Below are 20,858 nucleotides of genomic sequence, written 5' to 3' on the forward strand. Positions count from 1 at the left end.
AAGCACGATTAACTACGAAGTTCGATGGGATCCGATGCATTATGCTGGTATGATCTAACCCCTTCTCCTTCCCTCTCCCATCTCATAATTTATTTTGTTGTGCACGCACACCGCACCTCTGTTTCTAGTTCTAATATCCTAGTATTACTCTCGCCCAAACACACTTAACTGCAGAGTTCTAATGAGATCCAGTGCATTAATGCTAGTATGATCGCACATGTTTCATTCTGTGCTGTAAATACATACACTCCTTCTCCTTCTCTCCTCCCTCCCGTCATTTGTTTCCATTTGCGTGCACACTGCACATCTCATTCTCGTTCTAATATCAAGTAAAATGTCTCGGCGCCATGACTCACATTTGGAATAAATAAGTGGACCATAGTTCCAATCGCGCGTAATGTCGAACGACCCATGTACAAAAAATAGGTGCAACATGAGTACTTCCCAAGAGGTCACCCATCCTAGTACTACTCTCGCCCAAGCAAATTTAAAAGCAGAGTTCTGATGGAATCTGGTGCATTAGTGCTGGTATGATCGCACCTGTTTCATTATGCGCTGTAAGTACATACACTCCTTCTCCATCCCTCCCCCCTCCCGTCATTTGTTTCCTTGTGCATGCACACTGTACCTCTGCTTCTCGTTCTCATATCAAGTAAAATGCCCCTAGCACCGTGACTCACATTTGTGAATAAATAAGCTGACCATAGTTCCAGTCGCGCGTAACGTCGAAGGACCCATCTGCAAAAAAATGGGTGAAACACGAGAACATCCAATGAGGTCACCCATCCTAGTATTACTCTCGCCCAAGCACACTTAACTGTGAAGTTTTGATGGAATCCGGTGCATTAGTGTTGGTATGATCGCACCCGTTTCATTCTGCGCTGCAAATACATACACTCATTCTCCTTTCCTCCCCCTCCCGTCATTTGTTTCCTTGTGCGTGTACACTGCATCTCTGCTTCTCGTTCTAATATCAAGTAAAATGCCCTGGCACCGTGACTAATATTTGCGTATAAACTAGCGGACTATAGTTTCAGTCGCGCGTAATGTTGAACGACCCATCTGCAAAAAAATAGGTGTAACACGAGAACTTCCCAGGAGAACACCCATCGTAGTACTACACTCTCCCAACTATACTTAACTGCGAAATTCTGATGGATCCAGTGCATTAGTCCTAGTATGATCACACCTATTTCATTATGCGCTGCAATTATATACACTCCTTCTCTTTCCCTCCCCCCTCCCGTCATTTGTTTCCTTGTGTGTGTGCACTGTACCTTTGCTTCTCGTTCTAGTATCAAGTAAAATTCCTCAGCGCTGTGACTCACATTTGCGAATAAACCAACGAACCATAATTCAAGTCGCGCGTAACATCGAACGCCCCATCTGAAAAAAAATAGGTGCAACACAAGGACTTCCTAGTAGGTCACCACTTCTGGTACTACACTCGCCCAAGCACATTTAACTCTGGAGTTCTAATGGGATTCAGTGCATTAATGCTGGTATGATCGCACCTGGTTGCTTCTGCGCTGCAAATACATACACTCCATCTCCTTCCCTCTCCCCTCCTGTAATTTGTTTCCTTGTGCGTGCACACTGCACCTCTCATTCTCGTTCTAATATCAAGTAAAATGCCACGGCGCTGTTACTCACATTTGCGGATAAACCAGCGAACCATAGTTCAAGTCGCGCGTAACGTCGAACGACTCATCTGCAAAAAAATGGGTGCAACATGAGGACTTCCCAGGATGTCACTCATCCTAGTACTACTCTCGCTCAAGCATACTTAATTGCAGAGCTCTGATAGGATCCGGTGCATTAATATTAGTATGATCGCACCTGTTTCATTCCGTGCTGCAAATACATACACTCCTTCTCCTTTCCTCTCCCCTCTCGTCATTTGATTCCTTGTGAGTGCACACTGCACCTTTGCTTTTCGTTCTAATATCAAGTAAAATGCCCCTCGCACCGTGACTCATATTTGTGAATAAATCAGCTGACCATAGTTTCAGTCGCGCGTAATGTCGAAGGACTCATCTGTAAAAAAACGAGTGAAACACGAGAACTTCCCAAGAGGTCACCACTCCTACTACTACACTCGCCCAAACACATTTAACTGCGGAGTTCTGATGGGATTCGGTGAATTAGTTATGGTATTATGGAACCTGTTTCATTCTGCGTTGCAAATACGTACACTCATTCTCCTTTCCTCTCCCCTCCCGTCATTTGTTTCCTTGTGCGTGCACACTGCACCTTTGTTTTTCGTTCTAATATCAAGAAAAATGCCCCTGGCACCGTGACTCACATTTGTGAATAAATCAGCTGACCATAGTTTCAGCCGCGGGTAACGTGGAATGACCCATCTGCAAAAAAATGGGTGCAACACGAGAACTTCCCAGGAGGTCACAACTCCTAGTACTACACTCACCAAAGCACATTTAACTGCGAAGTTCTGATAGGATCCGGTGAATTAGTGATGGTATAATGGCACCTGTTTCATTCTACACTGCAAATACATACGCTCCTTCTCTTTCCCTTCCCCCTCCCTTCATTAGTTTCCTTGTGCATGCACACTTCACCTCTCATTCTCGTTCTAATATCAAGTAAAATGCCCTGGTGCTGTGACTCACATTTGCGAATAAACCAGTGCACCATAGTTCCAGTCGCGCGTAACGTCGAATGACCCATCTGCAAAAAAATGGGTGCAACACGAGGACTTCCCAATTGGTCACCACTCCTAGTACTACACTCACGCATGAACACTTAACTGCGGAGTTCTGACCGGATCCGGTGAATTAGTGAAGGTATAATGGCACTTGTTTCATTCTGCACTGCAAATACATACACTCATTCTCCTTCCCTCCACATCCCGTCCTTTATTTCCCTGTGCGTACACACTGCACCTCCCCTTCTCAATCTAATATCAAGTAAAATGCCCCGGCACTGTGACTCATATTTGCGAATAAACCAGCGGACTATAGTTCCAGTCGCGCGTAACACCGAAAGATTCATCTGCAAAAAAATGTGTAAAACACGAGGACTTCCTAGGAGGTCACACATCCTAGTACTACTCTCACAAAAGTACACTTAAGTGCAGAGTTATGATAGAATCCGATGCATTAGTGCTGGTATGATTGCACCTGTTTCATTCCGCGCTGCAAATACATACACTCCTTCTCCTTCCCTCCCCCTCCCGTCATTTGTTTCCTTGTGCATGCACACTGCGCATCTGCTTCTCGTTTTAATATCAAGTAAAATGCCCCGGTGTCGTGACACACATTAGCGAATAAACCATCGGACCATAGTTCCAATAACGCCGAACGTCGACCGACCCATCTATAAAAAAATGGGCGCAACACGAGGACTTCACAAGAGGTCACCACTCCTAGTACTACACTCGCACAATCACATTTAATTGCAGAGTTCTTATAGGATCCGGGGAATTAGTGATTGTATACTGGCACCTATTTCATTCCGTGCTACAAATACATACACTCCTTCTCCTTCCCTCCCCCCTCCCGTCATTTGTTTCCTTGTGCGTGCACACTGCACCTCTTCTTCTCGTTCTAATATCAAGTAAAATGCCCCGGCTCTGTGACTCATATTTACAAATAAACCAACAGACCATAGTTCCAGTCGCGCGTAACATTGAACGACCCATCTATAAAAAAATGGGTACAACACGATGACTTCCCAAGAGGTCACCATTCCTGCTACTACACTCGCCCAAGCACATTTAACTGCGGAGTTCTGATCTAATTCAGTGAATTAGTGATGGTATAATGACACCTATTTCATTCCGCACTACAAAGACATACACTCCTTCTCCATCCCTTCCCCCTTCCGTCATTTGTTTCCCTGTGCGTGCACACTGCACCTCCCATTCTCGTTCTAATATCAAGTACAATGCTCCGATGCCATGACTCACGTTCACGAATAAACCAGCGGATCATAGTTCCAGTTGCACGTAACGTCAATGGACCCATATGTAAAAAAATGGGTAAAACACAAGAACTTCCCAGGAGATCACACATCTTAGTACTACTCTTGTAAAAGTACACTTAACTGCGGAGTTCTAATGGAATTCGGTGCATTAATGCTAGTATGATCGCACCTATTTCATTCCGTGCTGCAAATACATACACTCATTCTCCTTCCCTCCCCCTCTCGTAATTTGTTTCCTTGCGTGTGCACACTGCACCTCTCCTTCTCGTTCTAATATCAAGAAAAATGCAACGGCGCCGTGACTCACATTTGCGAATAAACCATTGGACCATAGTTCCAATCGCGCCTAACGTTGAATGACCCATTTGCAAAAAAATGGGTGCAACACGAGGACTTCCCAGGAGGTCACCACTCCTAGTACTACACTCGCCCAAGCACATTTAACTACAGAGTTCTGATGGGATCCGGTGAATTAGTAATAGTATAATGGCACATGTTTCATTCCGCGCTGCAAATACATACACTCTTTCTCCTTTCTTCCCCCTCTCGTCATTTATTTCCTTGTGCGTGCGCACTGCACCTCTCGTTCTCGTTCTAATATCAAGTAAAATGTCACAGCGCTGTGACTCACATTTGCGAATAAACCAGTCGACTATAATTCAAGTCGCGTATAGTGTCGAGCGACCTATCTGCAAAAAAATGGGTGCAACACGAGTACTTCCGAGGTGGTCACCCATCCTAGTACTACTCTCGCCCAAGCAAACTTAAATGCGGAGTTTTGATGGGATCCAGCACATTAGTGCTGGTATGATCGCACATGTTTCATTCCCTGCTGTAAATACAAACACTCCTTCTCATTCTCTCTCCCCTCCCGTCATTCGTTTTCTTATGCGTGCAAACTGCACCTCCCTTTCTCGTTCTAATATCAAGTAAAATGCCTCGGTGACGTGACTCACATTTGCGAATAAACTAGCGGACCATAGTTTCAGTCGCGCGTAACATCGAAGAACCCATCTGTAAAAAAATGGGTAAAACACGAGGACTTCCTAGGAGGTCACCCATCTTAGTACCACTCTCGCAAAACCACACTTAACTGCGGAGTTCAGATGGAATTCGGTGCATTAGTGCTGGTATGATCGCATCTGTCTCATTCCACGCTGTAAATACATACACTACTTCTCCTTCCCTCCTCCTCCCGTCATTTGTTTCCATGTGCGTGCACACTGCACCTCTCCTTCTCGTTCTAATATCAAGTAAAATGTCCCGGTGCCGTAACTCACATTTGTTAATAAACCAGCACACCATAGTTCCAGTTGTGCGTAACGTCAAACGACCCATCTGCAAAGAAATGGGTGCAACACGAGGATGTCCCAGGAGGTCATCCATCCTAGTACTAGTCTCGCTCAAGTATACTTAACAGCGGAGTTCTGATAGGATCCGGTGCATTAGTCCTTGTATGATCGCACCTGTTTGCTTTCGTGCTGCAAATACATATAATCCTTCTCCTTCCCTCCACATTCCTGTCATTTGTTTCCTTGTATGTGCACACTGCACCTCTCCTTCTCATTCGAATATCAATTAAAATGACCCGACGCTGTGATTAACATTTGTGTATAAACCAGCGGACAATAATCCAAGTCGCTCGTAACATCGAATGACCCATCTGCAAAACAATGGGTGCAACACAAGGACTTCGAAGGAGGTCACCCATCCTAGTACTACTCTCGCCCAATCACACTTAACTGCGAAGTTTTGATGGGATTCAGTGCATTAGTGCTGGTATGATCGTACCTGTGTGCTTCCGTGCTGCAAATACATACACTCCTTCTCCTTCCCTCCCCCCTCTCGTCATTTGTTTCCTTGCGCGTGCACACTGCACCTCTACTTTTTATTCTAATATTAATTAAAATGCCCTGGCGGCATGACTACATTTGCGAATAAACCAGCAGACCATAGTTCCAGTCGCGCGTAACGTCGAATAACCCATCTGCCAAAAAATGGGTGTAACACAAGGACTTCCAAGGAGGTCACCCATCCTAATACTACTCTCACCCAAACACACTTAACTGCGGAGTTCTGATGGGATCCAGTACATTAGTGCTGGTATGATCGTACCTGTTTGCTTCCACGCTGCAAATACATACATTCCTTGTCTTCCCATCCCCTTTCCGCCATTTGTTTCCTAATGCGTGCACACTGCACCTCTCTTTGTCGTTCTAATATCAATTAAATTGTCCCTGCGCCATTACTAACATTTGCGTATAAACCAGCAGACCATAGTTCCAGTCGCGCGTAACGTCGAACGACCCATTTGAAAAAAACAGGTGTAACATGAGGACTTCCTAGGAGGTCACACATCCGAGTACTACTCTCGCCCAAGCACACTTAACTGTGGAGTTCAGATTGAATCCGGTGCATTAGGGCTGATATGATCGCACCTGTTTCATTCCGCGCTCCAAATACATACATTCCTTCTCCTTCCTTCCCCCCTCCTGTCTTTGTTTCCTTGTGCGTTCACACTGCACCTCTCATTCTCGTTCTAATATCAAGTAAAATGTCCCGGCGCCGTGACTCACATTTGCGAATAAACCAGCAGGCAATAGTTTTAGTCGAGCGTAACGTCGAACGACCTATCTGCAAAAAACATTGGTGCAACATGAGGACTTCTAGGGAGGTCACCCATCCAAGTACTACTCTCGCCCAAGCAAACTTAACTGCGGAGTTCTTATTGGATCCGGTGCATTAGTGCTGCTATGATCACACATCTTTCATTCTGCACTGCAAATACATACACTCTTTCTCATTGCCTCCCCCATCCCGTCATTTGTTTTCTTGGGCGTGCACACTGTACCTCTCTTTCTTGTTCTAATATCAAGTAAATTGCCTAAGCGTCGTTACTCACATTTGCAAATAAACTAGTGGATAATAGATCAAGTTGCGCGCAACGTCGAACGACCCATCTGCAAAAAAATTGGTGCAACACGAGGACTTCCCAGGACGTCACCCATCCTAGTAGTACTCTCACCCAAGCAAACTTAACTGCAGAGTTCTGATGGGATCCAGTGCATTAATGCATGTATGATTGCACCTGTTTCATTCCGCGCTGCAAATATATACACTCCTTCTCCTTCCTTGCACCCTTCCGTGATTTGTTTCCTTGTGCGTGCACACTACACCTCTCCTTCTCCTTCTAATAACAAGTAAAATGCTCCTATACAGTGACACACATTTGTGAATAAACCAACAGACCATAGTTCAAGTCGTGCGTAACGTCGAGCAATTCATCTGCAAAAAAATGGGTGCAACACGAGTACTTCTGGGGAGGTCACCCATCCTAGTATTACTCTCGCCCAACCAAACTTAAATGCGAAGTTATGATTGGATCCGGTGCATTAGTTCTGGTATGATCGCACCTGTTTCATTCCGCGCTTCAAATACATACACTCCTTCTCATTCCCTCCCCCTTCCCATCATTTATTTCTTTGTGTGTGCATAATGCACCCCTCCATCTTGTTTTAATATCAAGTAAAATGCCCCAGCGCCTTGACTCACATGTGCGAATAAACCAACGGACCATAGTTCCAGTCGCACGTAACGTCGAACGACCCATTTGCAAAAAAATGGGTACAACACGAGGACTTCGAAGGAGGTCACCCATCCTAGTACTACTATTGCCCATGCACCCTTAACTATGGAGTTCTGATGGGATCCAGTGCATTATTGCTGGTATAATCGCATCTGTTTTATTCCGCGCTGCAAATACATACACTCCTTCTCCTTCCCTCCCCCCTCCCCTTATTTGTTTCCTTGGGCGTCCACACTGTACCTCTAATTCTCTTTCTAATATCAAGTAAAATACCCTAGTGCCGTGACTCACATTTACGAATAAACCAGCGGACCATAATTCGTATCGCGCGTAACGTCGAACGACCCATCTACAAAAGAATAGGTGAAACACAAGCACTTTCCAAGAGGTCACCCATCCTAGTACTACTCTCGCCCAAGCACACTTAATAGCGGAGTTCTGATGGAATCCGATGCATTAGTGCTGGTATGATCGCACATGTTTGCTTATCCGCTGTAAATACATACACTCCTTCTCCTTCCCTCCTCCCTCCCGTAATTAGTTTCTTTGTGTGTGCACACTGCACCTCTCTTTCTCGTTCTAATATCAATTAAAATGCCATGGCGGCGTGACTTACATTTGCGAATAAACCAACGAACCATAGTTCCAGTTGCTCGTAACGTCGAACAACCCATCTGCCAAAAAAGGGGTGCAACACGAGAACTTCCAAGGAGTTCACCCATCCTAGTACTACTCTCGCCCAAGCACACTTAACAGCGGAGTTCTGATAGGATCTGGTGCATTAGTCCTGGTATGATCGCACCTGTTTACTTTCGCACTGCAAATACATACACTCCTTTTCCTTCCCTTCCCTCCCCCTCCCGTCATTTGTTTCCTTGTGCGTGCACACTGTACCTCTCATTCTCATTCTAATATCAATAAAAATGCCCTGGGACCGTGACTAACATTTGCGTATAAACCACCATACCATAGTTGCAGTCGCGCGTAACGTCGAACGACCTATCTGAAATAAAATAGGTGCAACACGAGGACTTCCAAGGAGGTCACCCATCCTTGTACTACTCTCTCCCAAACAAACTTAACTCCGGAGTTCTGATGGGATCTGGTTCATTAGTGCTACTATAATCGAACATCTTTCATTCCGCGCTGCAAATACATGCACTCCTTCTCCTTCCCTCCCCTGTCCCATCATTTGTTTCATTGTGCGTGCACACTGCACCTCTCCTTCTCGTTCTAATATCAAGTAAAATGCCCCGGTGCCGTGACTCAAATTTGGGAATAAACCAGCGGACCATAGTTCTAGTCGTGCATAATGTTGAACGACCCATCTGCAAAAAAATGGGTGCAACACGAGGACTTTCCAGGAGCTCACCCATCCTAATACTACTCTCGCCCAAACACACTTAACTACGGAGTTCTGATGGGATCTAGTGCATTAATGCTGGTATGATTGCACCTATTTTATTCTGCGCTGCAAATACATACACTCCTTGTCCTTCCGTCTCCCTCCCGTCATTTGTTTCCTTGTGCGTGCACACTGCACCTCTTCTTCTCGTTCTAATATCAAGTAAAATGCTCCAGTGCCGTGACTCACATTTGCGAATAAACCAGCGGACAGTAGTTCCAGTCGCGCGTAACATCGAATAACCTATCTGCAAAAAAATTGGTGCAACACGAACACTTCCCAGAAGGTCACCCATCCTAGTAGTACTCTCGCCCAAGGAAACTTAACTACGGAGTTCTGATTGGATCCGGTGCATTAGTGCCGCTGTGATCGCACATCTTTCATTCCGCGATGTAAATACATGCACTCCTTTTCCTTTCCTCCCCCCTCCCGTCATTTGTTTCCTTGTGTGTGCACACTGCACTTCTCCTTCTCATTCTAATATCAATTAAAATGCTCCGGCGCCGTGACTCACATTTGTGAATAAAACAGCGGACCATAGTTCCCATCGCGCGTAACGTCGAACGACCCATCTGCAAAAAAATTAGTGCAACAGGAGGACTTCCCAAGAGGTCACCCATGCTAGTACTACTGTCGCTCAAGCATATTTAACAGTGGAGTTCCGATAGGATCCGGTGCATTAGTCCTGGTATGATCACACCGGTTTGCTTCCGCACTTCGAATACATACACTCATTCTCCTTCCCTCCCCCCTCCCATCATTTGTTTCCTTGTGCGTACACTCTGCACCTCTCATTCTCCTTCTAATATCAAGTAAAATGGCCCTACGCCGTGATACACATTTATGAATAAATCAACGGACCATAGTTTAAGTCGCGCGTAATGTCGAGCGACCCATCTGCAAAAAAATAGGTGCAACACGAGTACTTACAAGGAGGTCACCCATCCTAGTACTACTCTTGCCCAAGCAAACTTAAATGCGGAGTTCTGATGGGATTCTGTGCATTAGTGCTGGTATGATCGCACCTGTTTCATTCCGCGCTTTAAATACATACACTAATTCTCCTTCCCTCCCCCCTCCCGTCATTTGTTTCCTTGTGCGTGCACACTACACCTCTCCTTCTCGTCCTAATATCAAGAAAAATACCCCGGCGCCGTGACTCATATTTGCGAATAAACCAGCAGACAACAGTTCCAATCGCGAGTAACGTCGAATGATCCATTTGAAAAAAAAATTGGTGCAACACGAGAACTTCCCAGGAGGTCACTCGTCCTAGTACTACTCTCGCCCAAGCACACTTAACTACGAAGTTTCAATTGGATTCGGTGCGTTAGTGCTGGTATGATCGCACCTGTGTGCTTCCGTGCTGCAAATACATACACTCCTTCTCCTTCCCTCCCCCCTCCCATCATTTGTTTCCTTGCGCGTGCACACTGCACCTCTGCTTCTCGTTCTAATATGAAGTAAAATACCTCGGTGTTATAACTCGCATTTACGAATAAACCAGCAGACCATAATTCCAGCCGCGCGTAACGTCGAACACCCTATCTGAAAAGATAGGTGCAACACAAGGACTTCCCAAGAGGTCACCCATTCTAGTACTACTCTCGCCCAAGCACACTTGAATGCGGAGTTCTGATGGGATCTGAAGCATTAATTCTGGTATAATGGCACCTGTTTCATTCTGCCTTCCGAATACATACACTTTTTCTCCTTCCCTCCCTCATTCCCTCCCTCATTCCCTCTTTTATTTCCTTGTGCGTGCAGACTGTACCTCTCTTTCTTGTTCTAATACCAAGTAAAATGCCCTGGCGCTATGACTCACATTTGTAAATAAACCAGCGGATCATAATTCCAGTCGCGCGTAACGTCGAACGACCCATCTGCAAAAAAATGTGTGCAACACGAGTACTTGCCAGGAGGTCACCCATCCTAGTACAACCCTCACCCAAGCATACTTAACTACGGAGTTCAGAAGGGATCTGGTGCATTAGTGCTGGTATGATCACACTTGTTTTATTCTGCGCTGCAAATACATACACTCCTTCTCTTTCCCTCTCCCCTCCCGTCATTTGTTTCCTTGTGCGTGCACACTGCACCCTTACTTCACGTTCTAATATCAACTAAAATTCTACAGCGCCGTGACTCACATTTGTGAATAAACCAGCGGACCATAGTTCCAGTCGCGCGTAACGTCGAATGACCCATTTATAAAAAAATAGGTGCAACACAAGGACTTCCCAAGAGGTCACACATCCTAGTACTACTTTCGCCTAAGAACACTTAACTGCGGAGTTCTAATGGGATCTAGTGCATTAGTTCTGGTATGATCGCACCTGCTTCATTCCGCGCTGCAAATACATAAACTCCTTCTCCTTCCCTCCCCCCTCCCATCATTTGTTTCCTTGTGCGTGCACAGTGCACCTCTCCTTCTCGTTCTAATATCAAGTAAAATGCCCCCGACGCCGTGACTCACATTTGCAAATAAACCAGCGTACCATAGTTCCAGTAATGCGTAACGTCGAGCGACCCATCTGCAAAACAATGGTTGCAACACGAGGAAATCCCAGGAGGCCACCACTCCTAGTACTACATTCGCCCAAGCACATTTAACTGCGGAGTTCTGATGAGATCCGGTGAATTAGTGATGGTATAATGGCACCTGTTTCATTCCAGACTTTAAATACATACACTCCTTCTCCTTCCTTCCCACCTCCCGTCATTTTTTTCCTTTTGCGTGCACACTGCACTTTTGCTTCTCGCTCTAATATCAAGTAAAATGCCCAGGCAAATGACTCACTTTTTTGAATAAACTAGTGGAACATAGTTCCACTCGCGTGTAACGTCGAACGACCCATTTGAAAAAAATAGATGCAACACGAGGACTTCCCAAGAGGTCACCCATCCTAGTTCTACTCTCGCCCAGGCACACTTACCTGCAGAGTTCTAATGGGATCCGGTGCATTAGTGCTGGTATGATCTCACCTGTTTGCTTCCACTCTGCAAATATATATACTCCTTCTCATTCCCTCCCCCTTCTGTAATTTGTTTCCATGTGCATGCACACTGCACATCTCCTTCTCGTTCTAATATCAATTAAAATACTCCGGTGTCGTGGCTCACATTAGAGTTCCAGTCGCGCATAATGTCGAGCTACCCATCTGCAAAAAAATCGGTGCAATACGAGCACTTCCGAGGAGGTCACCCATCCTAGTACTACTCTCGCCCAAGCAAACTTCAATGTGGAGTTCTGATGGGATTCGGTGCATTAATGCTGGTATGATCGCTCCTGTTTCATTACGCGCTGCAAATAAATACACTCATTCTCATTCCCTCCCCCTCCCGTCATTTGTTTCCTTGAGCGTGCACACTGCACGTCTCATTCTCGTTTTAATATCAAGTAAAATGCATCAGTGCCGTGACTCACATTTGCGAATAAACCAGTGGACCATAGTTCCAGTCGCGTGTAACATCGAACGACCCATTGCAAAAAAATGAGTGCAACATGAGCACTTCCCAAGAGGTCACCCATCCTAGTACAACTCTCGCCCAAGCACACTTAAATGCCAAGTTCAAAAGGGATCCGGTGCATTAGTGCTGATATGATTGCACCTGTTTTATTCTGCGCTGCAAATATATACACTCCTTCTCCTTCCCTCCCCCCTCCCTTCATTTGTTTCCTTGTGCATGCACACTGCACCCCTCATTCTCGTTCTAATATCAACTAAAATTCCCTGGTGTCGTGACTCATATTTGTGGATAAACCAGCGGACCATAATTCCAGTCACGCGTAACGTTGAACGACCAATCTGAAAAAAAAAATGGGTGAAACACAAATACATCCCAAGAGGTCACCCATCCGAGTTTTACTCTCGCCCAAGCACACTTAATTGTTGTGTTTTGATGGGATCTGGTGCATTAGTGATGGTATGATCGCACCTGTTTAATTTCGCGCTGCAAATACATACACTCCTTCTCCTTTCTTCCCCCTCCCGTCATTTGTTTCTTTGTGTGTGCGCACTGCACCTCTCGTTCTTGTTCTAATATCAAGTAAAATGCTCTGGCACCGTGACTCGCATTTGCGAATAAACTAGCGGACCAAAGTTCCAGTCGCACTTAACGTCGAACGACCTATCTATAAAAAAATGGATGCAACACAAGAACTTCCCACGAGGTTACCCATCCTAGTACTACTCTCGCTCAAGCACACTTAACTGCGGAGTTCTGATGAGATCCGGTGCATTAGTGCTGGTATGATCGCACCAATTTCATTTCGCACTGCAAATACATACACTCCTTCTCCTTCCCTCCCCCCTCCCGTCATTTGTTACCTTGTGCGTGCACACTGCACCTCTGTTTCTCGTTCCAATATCAAGTAAAATACCCCGGTGCCTTAACTCACATTTGTGAATAAACAAGTGGAATCTAGTTCCAGTCGCGCGTAACGTCGAACGCCCCATCTGAAAAAACTAGGTGCAACACGGGGACTTCCCAGGAGGTCACCACTCCTACTATAACACTCGCCCAAACACATTTAAGTGCGGCGTTCTGATGGGATCCGATGAATTAGTGATGGTATAATGGCACCTATTTCATTCTGTGCTGCAAATACATAAACTCTTTCTCCTTCCCTCCCCCCTCCCGTCATTTGTTTCCTTATGCGTGCACATTGCGCCTCTCCTTCCTGTTCTAATATCAAGTAAAATGCCTTGTCGCCATGACTAACATTTATGAATAAACCAGCGGACTATAGTTCAAGTCACACGTAACATCGAATGACCAATCTGCAAAAAAATGGGTGTAACACGAGTACTTCCTAGGAAGTCACCCGTCCTACTACTACTCTCGCCCAAGTACAAATAGTTGCGGAGTGCTGATGGGATCCAGTGCATTAGTGCTGGTATGATCTCACCTGTTTCATTCCGCGCTGCAAATACATATACACCTTCTCCTTCCCTCCACCCCCCGTCATTTGTTTCCTTGTGCGTGCACACTTTACCTCTCCTTATCGTTCTAATATCAAGTAAAATGTTTTGGCGCCATGACTCACATTTGTGAATAAACCAACGGACCAAAGTTCTAGTCGCACGTAGTGTCGAACGACCCATCTCCAAAAAAAAGGGTGCAACACGAGGACTTCCCAGGAGGTCACCCATCCTAGTACTACTCTCGCCCAAACACACTTAACTGCGGAGTTCTGATGGGATCTGGTGTATTAGAGCTAGTATGCTCGCACCTGTTTCATTCCGCGCTACAAACACATACACTCATGCTCCTTCCCTCCCCCCACCCGTCATTTGTTTCCCTGTGTGTGCACACTGCACCTCTCATCACATTCTAATATCAAGTAAAATACCTCGGCGCCGAGACTCAAATTTGCGAATAAACCAACAGACAATAATTCCAGTTGTGCGTAACATCGAACTATCCATCTGCAAAAAAATTTGTGCAACACGAGGACTTCCCAGGAGGTCACTGATCCTAGTACTACTCTTCCCCAAGCACACTTAACTACAGAGTTTTGATGGGATCCAGTGAATTAATGCTGGTATGATCGGACCTTTTTCATTGCACGCTGCAAATACATAAACTCCTTCTCCTTCCCTCCCCCCTCCCATCATTTGTTTCCTTGTGTGTGTACACTGCATCTCTTCTTCTCATTCTAATATATCTTAAAGTACCCAAGTGCCATGAGAAACATTTGAGTATAAACCAGCGGACCATAGTTCCAGTCGTACGTAATGTCGAATGGAATATCTGAAAAAAAATTAGTGCAACACGAGAACTTCCCAAGAGGTCATCCATCTGAGTACTACTCTCGCCCAAGCACACTTAACTACGGACTTCTGATGGTATCTGGTGCATTAGTGCTGGTATGATCGCACCTATTTTATTTCGCGCTGTAAATACATAGACTCCTTCTCCTTCCCTCCCTCCTCCCATCATTTGTTTCCTTATGCGTGCATACTGCACCTCTCATTCTCCTTCTAATATCAAATAAAATTCTCCGGCGCCATGACTCACATTTGTGAATAAACCAGCGGATAATAATTCTAGTCGTGTGTAACGTCGAACGACCCAGCAGCAAAAAAATTGGTGCAACACGAGGACTTCTCAGGAGGTCATCCATCAAAGTACTACTCTCGCCCAAACAAACTTAACTGTGGAGTTCTGATGGAATCCGGTGCATTAGTGCTGGTATGATCGCACCTGTTTCATTCCGTGCTGTAAATATATACACTCTTTCTCCTTCCCTCCCCCCACCTGTTATTTGTTTCCTTGTGCGTGAACACTGCACCTCTCATTCTCCTTCTAATATCAATCAAAATTCCTCGACGTGTGAATCACATTTGCGAATAAACGAGCGGATCATAGTTCAAGTCACGCGTAACGTCGAACACCCATTCTGAAAGAAAATTGGTGCAACATAAGGACTTCCCAAGAGGTCACAACTCTTAGTATTACACTCGCCCAAGCACATTTAACTGCGGAGTTCTAATAGGATTGGTGAATTAGTGACTGTATAATTGCACCTGTATCATTCTGCGTTGCAAATACATACACTCCTTCTCCTTCCCTCCCCCCCTCTCGTCATTTGTTTCCTTGTGCGTGCACATTGCACCTCTCCTTCTCGTTCTAATATCAAGTAAAATGCCCCGGCGCTGTGACTCACATTTGCGAATAAACCAGCGGATCATAGTTCTAGTCGCGCGTAATGTCGAACGACCCATCTGTAAAAAAATGGGTGCAACACGAGAACTTCCCAAGGGGTCACCCATCCTAGTACTACTCCCACCCAAGCACACTTAACTGAGGAGTTCTAATGGGATCCGGTGTATTAGTGCTGGTATGGTCGCACCTGTTAGATTTCGCACTTCAAATACATACACTCCTTCTCCTTCCCTCCCCCCTCCCATCATTTGTTTCCTTGTGCGTGCACAATGCACCTCTTCATCTCGTTCTAATATCAAGTAAAATGCCCTGGTGCCTTGACTCACATTTACGAATAAACCAGCGGATCATAGTTCCAGTCATGTGTAACGTCGAACAACCCACCTACAAAAAAATGGGTGCAACACGAGGACTTCCCAAGAGGTGACACATCCTATTATTACTCTCGCCCAAACACGCTTAACTGCAGATTATGATGGGATACGATGCATTAGTGCTAGTATGATCCCACCCGTCCTATTGCTCACTTTAAATACATATACCCCTTCTCTTTCCCTCCCCCCTCCCATCATTTGTTTCGCACTACGTGGACACCGCACATCTACTTCTAGTTGTAATATCAAGCAAAATGCCCTGTTGCCTCGACTCATGCCCAAATGAAAGGACCACCTGCCGCACTTTGTTTTGCTTGTTCTATTATTTACGATGCTTGTAATGACACTCTTATCACGTGGTGGACTATAAATGGATGCACGAAAAATATTAAGAAAAAGACGAGTGCAACAAGAGGACTTCCCAGGAGGTCACTCATCCTAGTACTACTTTCGCCAAAAAATATTTAACTACGAACTTCTAATGGGATCCGGTGCATTAGTGCTGGCATTATCGCACCTGTTTCATTTCGCGTTGCAAATACATACACTGCTTCTCTTTCCCTCCCCCTCCCGTTATTTGTTTCCTTGTGCGTGCACACTGCACCTCTCCTTCTCGTTCTAATATCAAGTAAAATACCTCGGTGCCGTGACTCACATTTGCAAATAAACCAGCGGACCATAGCTCCAGTCGCACGTAACGACGAACGGCCCATCTGCAAAAAAATGGGTGCAACACGAGAACTTCACAGGAGGTCACCCATCCTAGTACTACACTCCCCCAAGCATACTTAACTGTGTAGTTCTGATGGGATCCGGTGCATTAGTGCTAGTATGATCCCACCCGTCCTATTTCTCACTTTGAATACATATACCCCTTCTCTTTCCCTCCCCCCTCCCATCATTTGTTTTGCACTGTGTGGACATCGCACATCTACTTCTAGTTGTAATATCAAGCAAAATGCCTTGTTGCCTTGACTCACGCCCAAATGAAAGGACCGCCCGCCGCACCTCTATTTTGCTTGTTCTATTATTTACGATGCTTGTAACGACACTCTTATCATATGGTGGGCTATAAATGGATGCACGAAAAATATTAAGAAAAAGATGGGTGCAATAAGAGGATTTCCCAGGAGGTCACCCATCCTAGTACTACTCTTGCCAAAAAAATTTAACTACGAAGTTCTAATGGGATCCGGTGCGTTAGTGCTGGCATTATTGCACCTGATTGATTTCGCGCTGCAAATATATATACTGCTTCTCTTTCCCTCCCCCCTCCCGTTATTTGTTTCCTTATGCGTGCACACTGCACCTCAAATTTAAATTCTAATATCAAGTAAAATGCCTCGGCGCCGTGACTCACATTTGCGAATAAACCAGCGGACCATAGCTCCAGTCGCACGTAACGATAAACGACCCATCTCCAAAAAAATGGGTGCAACACGAGTACTTCACAAGAGGTCACCCATCCTAGTACTACACTCGCCCAAACACACTTAACTGCGTAGTTCGATGGGATCCAGTGCATTAGTGCTGATATGATCGCACATCTTTCGTTTCGCGCTGCAAATACATACACTCCTTCTCTTTCCCCCCCCCCCCACCCGTCATTTATTTCCTTGTGCGTGCACATTGCACCTCTCCTTTTCGTTTTAGTATCAAGTAAAATGCCCCTGATCCGTGACTCATATTTGCGAATAAACTAGCAAACCATAGTTCTAGTCGTGCGTAACGTCGAACGAACCATCTACAAAAAAATTGGTGCAACACGAGTACTTCCCAAGAGGTAACCCATCCTAGTACTACTCTCGCCCAAACACACTTAACTGTGGAGTTCTGATGGGATCTGGTGCATTACTCCTAGCATGATAGCAACTGTTTTATTATGCGCTGCAAATACATACACTTCTCCTCCTTCCCTCCGCCCTTCCATCATTTGTTTCCTCATGCGTGCACACTGCATCTCTCCATCTCGTTCTAATATCAAGTAAAATGCTCCAGCGCCGTGACTCATATTTTTGAATAAACCAGCGAACCATAGTTCCAGTCCCGCGTAACGTCGAACGACCCATCTGTAAAAAAAATGGGTGAAACACAAGGACTTCCCAAGAGATCACCCATCCTAATACTACTCTCGCTCAAGCACGCTTAACTGCGGAGTTCTGATGGGATCCGATGCATTAGTGCTAGTATACTTGCACTGATTTGATTCCACGCTGCAAATACATACACTCTTTGTTCTTCTATTCCCCATCCCGTCATTTGTTTCCTTATGCGTGCACACTGTACCTCTGCTTCTCGTTCTAATACCAAGTAAAATACCCTGGCACCGTGACTCACATTTGTGAATAAACCAGCAGACCATAGTTCCAGTCGCACATAACGTCGAATAACACATCTGCGAAAAAATGGGTGCAATACTAGAACTTCCCAGGAGGTCACCCATCCTAGTAGTACTCTCGCCCAAACACACTTAACTTCAGATTTCTTATGGGATCCGGTGCATTAGTGCTGGTATGATCACACTTATTTCATTCCCCGCTACAAATACATACACTACTTCTCCTTCCCTCCCCCCTCCCGCCATTTGTTTCCTTATGCGTGCACACTGTACCTCTCCTTCTCGTTCTAATATCAAGTAAAATGTCCCGGTGCCGTGACTCACATTTGCGAATAAACCAGCGGACTATAGTTTCAGTCGCGCGTAACCTCGAACGACCCATCTGCAAAAAAATAGGTGCAACAAGAGAAATTCCCAGGAGGTCACCAAGTCTAGTACTACTCTCACCCAAGCACACTTAACTGCGAAGTTTTGATGGGATCCGGTGCGTTAGTGCTGGTATGATCGCACCTGTTTGATTCTGCACTGCAAATACATACACTCCTTCATCTCTCTCCCCTCTTGTGACTCAAATTTGTGAATAAACCAGTGGACTATAGTTCCAGTCGCGCGTAACGTCGAACGACCCATCTGCAAAAAAATGAGTACAACATGAGAACTTCCCAAGAGGTCACCCATCCTAGTACTACTCCCGTCCAAGCACATTTAACTTTGGAGTTCTGATGGGATCCGCTGCAGTAGTGCTGGTATTATCGCATTTGTATCATTCCGCGCTGCAAATAAATACACTCCTTCTCCATCCCTCTCCCCTCCCATCATTTGTTTCCTTGTGCGTGCACATTGCACCTCTACTTCTCATCCTAATATCAAGTAAAATGCCTGCGGCACCGTGACTCACATTTGTGAATAAATCAGTGAACCATAATTCCAGTCGCGCATAACGTCAAACGACCCATCTGCAAAAAAATAAGTTTAACACGAGGACTTCCCAGGAGGTCACCAATCCTAGTACAAGTCTTGCCCAAACACACTTAACTACAGAGTTCTGATGGGATCCGGTGAATTAGTGATGGTATGATCGCACCTGTTTCATTACGCGTTGCAAATACATACACTCCTTCTCCTTCCCTCCCCCCTCCCGTCATTTGTTTCCTTGTGCGTGCACACTACACCTCTCCTTCTCGTTCTAATATCAAGTAAAATGCTTTGGCACCGTGACTCACATTTGTGAATAAACCAACGGACTATAGTTCTAGTCGCGTGTAACATCGAACGACCCATCTCGACTCATGCCCATATGAACGGATCGCCCGCCGCCTCTCATTTTTTGTTATTCTACTATTTAAGATGCTCGTAATGACTCTCTCATCACGTGATGGGCTTTAATTGAATGCTGAAAAAATATTAAGAAAAATGTTCCGGTGCCGTGACTCACGTTTGCAAATGAACCGGCAGACCATCGTTCCGGTCCAGTTGAATGTTTAACGCCCCATCTGCAAAAAGAATGGTGCAACACGAGAACTTCCTAGGAGATCACCCATCCTAGTACTACTTTCGCCCAAGCACGCTTAAATACGAAGTTCAGATGGGATCCGGTGAACTAGTACTGGTATGATCGCACCCGTTCTAGTTTGCGCCGCAAGTACATATACCCCTTTTCCTTCCCTCTCTCTTCCCGTCATTTGTTTCGCTGTGCGTGCACCTTACCTCTGCATTTAATTCTAATATCAAGCGAAATACCCTGGCGCTTCGACCTGTGCCAATATGAACGGATAGCGCCACACCTCGTTTTTTGTCGTTCTACTATGTAATATGCTGGCAGACACTCTTATCACGTGATGGGCTATAATTGAATGAGCAAAAAATATTAAACAAAATGCCCTGGCGCCGTGACTCACGTTTGGGAATAAACCGGTGGACTGTCGCTCTGGTCCCACGTAATGTTTAACGCCTAGTCTGAAAAAAGAAGGATGCAACACGAGAGGCGAGAGCTTCCCATGAGGTAACCCATCCTAGTACTACTCTCGCCCAAGCACGCATAACTGTAGAGTTCTGATGGGATCCGGTGAACTAGTGCTGGTATGTTGCACCCTTTCTTGTTTGTGCCGCAAATACATATGCCCATTCTCCTTCCCTCTCCCCTCCTGTCATTTGATTCGCTGTGCGTGCACCTTACATCTTCTTCTAGTTCTAATATTAAGTGAAATGCCCCGGCGCCTCAACTCATGCCTATATGAACGGATCGCCCACTGCACCTCGTTTTTTGTTGTTATATTATGTAAGATGCTCGCAATGACACTCTTATCACGTGATTGGTTTTAATTGAATGTGCAAAAAATATTAAGCAAAATACCCCGACGGATCGTCGCTCCAGTCTTGCGTAACATTTAACGCCCCATCTGTAAAAAAAAGGGTGCAACATGAGAACTTCCCAGAAGGTCACGCATCCTAGTACTACTCTCGCCCAAGAACGCTTGACTACGGAGTTCTGATGGGATCCGTTTTACTAGTGCTGGTATGATCGCAATTGTTTTGGTT

At 45.4% G+C, this 20,858-nt stretch overlaps 1 non-coding gene and 32 pseudogenes across 1 annotated transcript; all 33 read right to left on the reverse strand.

Annotated features, from left to right (window-relative positions):
* Nucleotides 1-423: 423 nt before the first annotated feature.
* LOC148254221 (5S ribosomal RNA) lies at nucleotides 424-542 on the reverse strand (annotated as a pseudogene).
* Nucleotides 543-749: 207 nt separating this feature from the next.
* On the reverse strand, nucleotides 750-868 carry LOC148254222 (5S ribosomal RNA; annotated as a pseudogene).
* Nucleotides 869-1,397: 529 nt separating this feature from the next.
* On the reverse strand, nucleotides 1,398-1,516 carry LOC148254223 (5S ribosomal RNA; annotated as a pseudogene).
* A 3,129-nt stretch (nucleotides 1,517-4,645) lies between these two features.
* On the reverse strand, nucleotides 4,646-4,764 carry LOC148254224 (5S ribosomal RNA; annotated as a pseudogene).
* Nucleotides 4,765-5,619: 855 nt separating this feature from the next.
* On the reverse strand, nucleotides 5,620-5,738 carry LOC148254225 (5S ribosomal RNA; annotated as a pseudogene).
* Nucleotides 5,739-5,943: 205 nt separating this feature from the next.
* Nucleotides 5,944-6,062, reverse strand: LOC148254226 (5S ribosomal RNA; annotated as a pseudogene).
* Nucleotides 6,063-6,591: 529 nt separating this feature from the next.
* Nucleotides 6,592-6,710, reverse strand: LOC148254227 (5S ribosomal RNA; annotated as a pseudogene).
* Nucleotides 6,711-6,916: 206 nt separating this feature from the next.
* LOC148254228 (5S ribosomal RNA) lies at nucleotides 6,917-7,035 on the reverse strand (annotated as a pseudogene).
* Nucleotides 7,036-7,566: 531 nt separating this feature from the next.
* Nucleotides 7,567-7,685, reverse strand: LOC148254229 (5S ribosomal RNA; annotated as a pseudogene).
* Nucleotides 7,686-7,891: 206 nt separating this feature from the next.
* On the reverse strand, nucleotides 7,892-8,010 carry LOC148254230 (5S ribosomal RNA; annotated as a pseudogene).
* Nucleotides 8,011-8,216: 206 nt separating this feature from the next.
* On the reverse strand, nucleotides 8,217-8,335 carry LOC148254231 (5S ribosomal RNA; annotated as a pseudogene).
* A 535-nt stretch (nucleotides 8,336-8,870) lies between these two features.
* Nucleotides 8,871-8,989, reverse strand: LOC148254232 (5S ribosomal RNA; annotated as a pseudogene).
* Nucleotides 8,990-9,844: 855 nt separating this feature from the next.
* LOC148254233 (5S ribosomal RNA) lies at nucleotides 9,845-9,963 on the reverse strand (annotated as a pseudogene).
* Nucleotides 9,964-10,170: 207 nt separating this feature from the next.
* LOC148254234 (5S ribosomal RNA) lies at nucleotides 10,171-10,289 on the reverse strand (annotated as a pseudogene).
* Nucleotides 10,290-10,493: 204 nt separating this feature from the next.
* On the reverse strand, nucleotides 10,494-10,612 carry LOC148254235 (5S ribosomal RNA; annotated as a pseudogene).
* Nucleotides 10,613-10,830: 218 nt separating this feature from the next.
* LOC148254236 (5S ribosomal RNA) lies at nucleotides 10,831-10,949 on the reverse strand (annotated as a pseudogene).
* Nucleotides 10,950-11,155: 206 nt separating this feature from the next.
* LOC148254237 (5S ribosomal RNA) lies at nucleotides 11,156-11,274 on the reverse strand (annotated as a pseudogene).
* A 530-nt stretch (nucleotides 11,275-11,804) lies between these two features.
* LOC148254238 (5S ribosomal RNA) lies at nucleotides 11,805-11,923 on the reverse strand (annotated as a pseudogene).
* A 185-nt stretch (nucleotides 11,924-12,108) lies between these two features.
* Nucleotides 12,109-12,227, reverse strand: LOC148254239 (5S ribosomal RNA; annotated as a pseudogene).
* Nucleotides 12,228-12,431: 204 nt separating this feature from the next.
* Nucleotides 12,432-12,550, reverse strand: LOC148254240 (5S ribosomal RNA; annotated as a pseudogene).
* Nucleotides 12,551-13,082: 532 nt separating this feature from the next.
* On the reverse strand, nucleotides 13,083-13,201 carry LOC148254241 (5S ribosomal RNA; annotated as a pseudogene).
* Nucleotides 13,202-14,055: 854 nt separating this feature from the next.
* Nucleotides 14,056-14,174, reverse strand: LOC148254242 (5S ribosomal RNA; annotated as a pseudogene).
* A 530-nt stretch (nucleotides 14,175-14,704) lies between these two features.
* On the reverse strand, nucleotides 14,705-14,823 carry LOC148254243 (5S ribosomal RNA; annotated as a pseudogene).
* Nucleotides 14,824-15,029: 206 nt separating this feature from the next.
* Nucleotides 15,030-15,148, reverse strand: LOC148254244 (5S ribosomal RNA; annotated as a pseudogene).
* A 530-nt stretch (nucleotides 15,149-15,678) lies between these two features.
* Nucleotides 15,679-15,797, reverse strand: LOC148254245 (5S ribosomal RNA). The gene has a single exon (XR_015820277.1). It is a non-coding gene; the product is annotated as a 5S ribosomal RNA (ribosomal RNA).
* A 909-nt stretch (nucleotides 15,798-16,706) lies between these two features.
* Nucleotides 16,707-16,825, reverse strand: LOC148254246 (5S ribosomal RNA; annotated as a pseudogene).
* A 586-nt stretch (nucleotides 16,826-17,411) lies between these two features.
* On the reverse strand, nucleotides 17,412-17,529 carry LOC148254247 (5S ribosomal RNA; annotated as a pseudogene).
* An 859-nt stretch (nucleotides 17,530-18,388) lies between these two features.
* On the reverse strand, nucleotides 18,389-18,507 carry LOC148254248 (5S ribosomal RNA; annotated as a pseudogene).
* A 206-nt stretch (nucleotides 18,508-18,713) lies between these two features.
* Nucleotides 18,714-18,832, reverse strand: LOC148254249 (5S ribosomal RNA; annotated as a pseudogene).
* Nucleotides 18,833-18,961: 129 nt separating this feature from the next.
* LOC148254250 (5S ribosomal RNA) lies at nucleotides 18,962-19,080 on the reverse strand (annotated as a pseudogene).
* Nucleotides 19,081-19,287: 207 nt separating this feature from the next.
* Nucleotides 19,288-19,406, reverse strand: LOC148254251 (5S ribosomal RNA; annotated as a pseudogene).
* Nucleotides 19,407-19,824: 418 nt separating this feature from the next.
* On the reverse strand, nucleotides 19,825-19,943 carry LOC148254252 (5S ribosomal RNA; annotated as a pseudogene).
* Nucleotides 19,944-20,730: 787 nt separating this feature from the next.
* Nucleotides 20,731-20,849, reverse strand: LOC148254253 (5S ribosomal RNA; annotated as a pseudogene).
* Nucleotides 20,850-20,858: the final 9 nt, after the last annotated feature.

This window comes from Carica papaya, chromosome 5 (genome assembly GCF_054855325.1).
Source record: "Carica papaya isolate Zhongbai chromosome 5, ASM5485532v1, whole genome shotgun sequence".
NCBI classification, from domain to species: domain Eukaryota; kingdom Viridiplantae; phylum Streptophyta; class Magnoliopsida; order Brassicales; family Caricaceae; genus Carica; species Carica papaya.